General features: G+C 30.6%; 1 non-coding gene across 1 annotated transcript; it reads left to right on the top strand.

Annotated features, from left to right (window-relative positions):
- Positions 1 to 392: 392 nt before the first annotated feature.
- On the top strand, positions 393 to 499 carry LOC139846224 (small nucleolar RNA R71). Its single transcript, XR_011758954.1, has one exon. It is a non-coding gene; the product is annotated as a small nucleolar RNA R71 (small nucleolar RNA).
- The last annotated feature ends 2,806 nt before the right edge of the window (positions 500 to 3,305 follow it).

Here is a 3,305-nt window from a genome sequence, read left to right as displayed (position 1 = left end):
ACCTTTGGTTCATGTAGGAAACATTCTCTCGTTATTCCATCGTTTGCTCAATGTGACAATCTTTCATTAAGTGTGGTCCACCGCATTGCTCACAACTGATTCGTATTGCGTGAATATCTTTAGTCATCTTTTCCATTCGTCTCTCGAAAGCATCTATTTTTGCGGAAACGGAATCAATGTCATGGCTAGAATCGGCTCTAGCCGCTTTAGATGAACTAAAGATATCTTTTTCTTGGTGCCACTCATGCGAGTGGGAGGCTGTGTTATCAATAATCTTGTGAGCTTCAGTTGCGGTTTTCTTCATAATGGAACCACCAACTGCTATATCAATGTCTTTGCGTGTAGTAATGTCACATCCTTGGTAGAATATTTGTACTATTTGATAAGTGTCTAAACCATGTTGAGGACATCCTCTCAACAACTTTCCAAATCTTGTCCACGCCTCATATAGAGTTTCATTTGGCTTTTGTGTGAACTTAACAATTTCTCCTTGAAGTCTCACAGCTTTAGATGTCGGAAAGAATTGTTTAAGAAAATTTTCAACTAAAACATCCCATGTATCAATCGCCCCTTCAGGTAACGATTCTAACCAATCTTTGGCTTCTCCCTTTAAAGTCTAGGGAAATAACATGAGATAGATCTGTTCATCCTCAACTTCTCAGATTTTGAATAGAGTACAAATCCTATTAAAGGTTCGAAGATGTTTGTTTGGATCTTCTTTTGGCGTACCACTATATTGGCATTGATTAGTTACCATGTGTAGGATTTGTCCATTGATTTCATAATCTGGCGCATTAATGTCTGGCTTAATAATGGCGTGACCTTGGCCAGTGCGTGTGGCTCTTATTCGGTCTTCCATACTTAGAAGTTTCGTTACTTTCATAATTGAATTTGTTGAATATGAATCACTAGAGGATTCTGATTTAATGGTTTGTGGTTCAGGAGGAATAATTAGTGGTTCAGGATTTTGAAATTGTCCTTGAATATCCTCCGGGTTTTCAATTTTGAAGTCGGGTTTAAAAGATGGATTATCAGAAATTTGAGTTGGAGTACTTGTTCGATAGATGATGATTCTAAAGAAAAATCAACGGTGATAATATTGTCTAGATGTCTTGATCGGGTTACAGGTGGTGAACGTATGAAAGGTAGTGAACGTTTTGCTCGGTGCATTCACTGAATATCCTATTAGTTATAAAAGATAAAAATTATATAAGTTATCAAATTAATAGACTTTTCTGATTTTGCCCACGTTTCGAATAGCCAATAGATGCAGCAGGTAGCCAGGACCCTTTAAATCGGAAGCCCACAACTCGCCATTAACAAATCCAACTATTACTACGAACCAGAAAATTTTGGATGTCTATCAATTTAACCGCTTAAAATAATTTTTCGTCAAAATTTTGAAGAAGATAAAAATCTATGCCCTAAAAACTAAAGCGTAGAAATGAGAAAGAAAAAGAGTGCGCCGAAAAACGTCGAAAAATAAATATCGAAAAATAAAAATAAGAAAGAAAAACGTCGAAATTTAAAAATCTAAAAACTAAATCTAAAAAGTTGCGCCTAAAGGTATTAAAGCTTAAAAGGAATTCTATATCCAAAACGGCAATAACTTAATAGGCACTAAAATCTATTAAATATTAAAGCGATAAGCGACGTCGTAAAATTCTAAAGCGCCTAAATCTTAATCTAAAGAAAAATCACTTAAGGAATTTTACGACAAAGCCTAAAAATCTAGAAATATAAAATTACTACGGCAAAAACTAAGTTAAAAACTAATTACGAACGATAAATATACAATTTAGGAATTAAATGATTAAAATATACAATTTATAAAAAGATATAAAAAGTGACAAAATTACGTATTTTTATAAAAATATTATTTTATATTATTATTTTATAAAAGTATTAATTTATATATTAATAAAACTAATTAAAACTTAAAAATACAAAATTAATTTAAAACTAAAACTAATTATTATTAAATTAAACCCTAACTATAATTAGTTAATAATAATAATAATTTAAAACCTAACCCTAATCCGTACGGTCCAGGTAACAGACGTGTCAGAAGCCCTCATGCGGTCGCATGAGTTTTATGCTCCTGGGCCATGCGATCACATGGCTTCGGGTTTTAGGCCTGTTTGTTTGGGCTGCTACAGTACTTGGCCCGAATACTTTTAATTTATTTATTTTTTTTATTTTTAATTTTTAAAAAAATAATATGTAATAAAAAAAACTTATATTTAAAAAAATTACTTATTAGTTTTAATTTTTAACAAAAGAAAAATAAAAATATAAACTTTTTAATTTAAATAGAAATATATTTTTCTTTTATATTTTTGTATTTTAAAACTTATATAAAATTATATTTTTACAAAAATAGCTTAAAAACTAATATTTTTTATAGCGTTTCGCTTTCGGCATTGATGAATTCCCCGGCAGCGGCGCCAAAAACTTGATGTTATGCGAGGTGTATACGAAATAGTTATATTTTTGTTACGAAATACTATTAAATACGATACAATTTTACACAAGTTATTTATTTATTTATATAGTGGATATACCTAAACCTTGCTAAAACACTTATAGGCAGTGTACCTAATCATACAGTAGTGTAGTTTTTAGTAAGTTCGGTTCGTCCACAGGGAACTAGCCAAGTTTAACGCTATATATATATATATATATTAGTAATATAGTAGTATTATTATTATTATAAAAAGGGGGTTTTACCGTTTAATGACCGGTTTGTCGATTTTAAATAAAACGTAAAGATAAATGACGATAATCTAAATGACAGAATTTAAATTGCAATAAAGTAAATTGTAGTAATTAAAATGACAGTAAATAAAGGTACGATGAAATATGAAATAAAAGTATTATGCTTATTTAAACTTCTGAAATCATGATGTTTGACGTTTTGATTTTAATTAATTGTTACCCAGGTTAATTGTCCTTTGTCCTGGTTTATTTGATACCTATCTGGTTTTTGTCCATAATAGTCCATCGGTCATAATTATAAAATGCTTGTCAAATTAACCTTATTCCCGAAGTCAAATATTCCAACTAATTAGGGATTCGAACTGTAACAAGGTTTTAATACTTTGTTAATAATTACACCAGGTTATCGACTGCGTGTAATCCAATGTTTTAATACTTTGTCAACAATTACACCAATTATCCTTGTATGTAATCCACCCCTGTTTTAATGAGATATGAATATTAATTTACCCACTTGATCAGAATGAATAATCAATTACCCAACCCGAATAATTAAATGATCGTAAAAGATGTCGCATAAACGTCAC

The sequence above is a fragment of the Rutidosis leptorrhynchoides genome, chromosome 4 (assembly GCF_046630445.1).
Source record: "Rutidosis leptorrhynchoides isolate AG116_Rl617_1_P2 chromosome 4, CSIRO_AGI_Rlap_v1, whole genome shotgun sequence".
In the NCBI taxonomy this organism is placed as follows: domain Eukaryota; kingdom Viridiplantae; phylum Streptophyta; class Magnoliopsida; order Asterales; family Asteraceae; genus Rutidosis; species Rutidosis leptorrhynchoides.
Note: the sequence above shows the minus strand (reverse complement) of the source record. Positions and strands in the feature narration are given on the sequence as shown.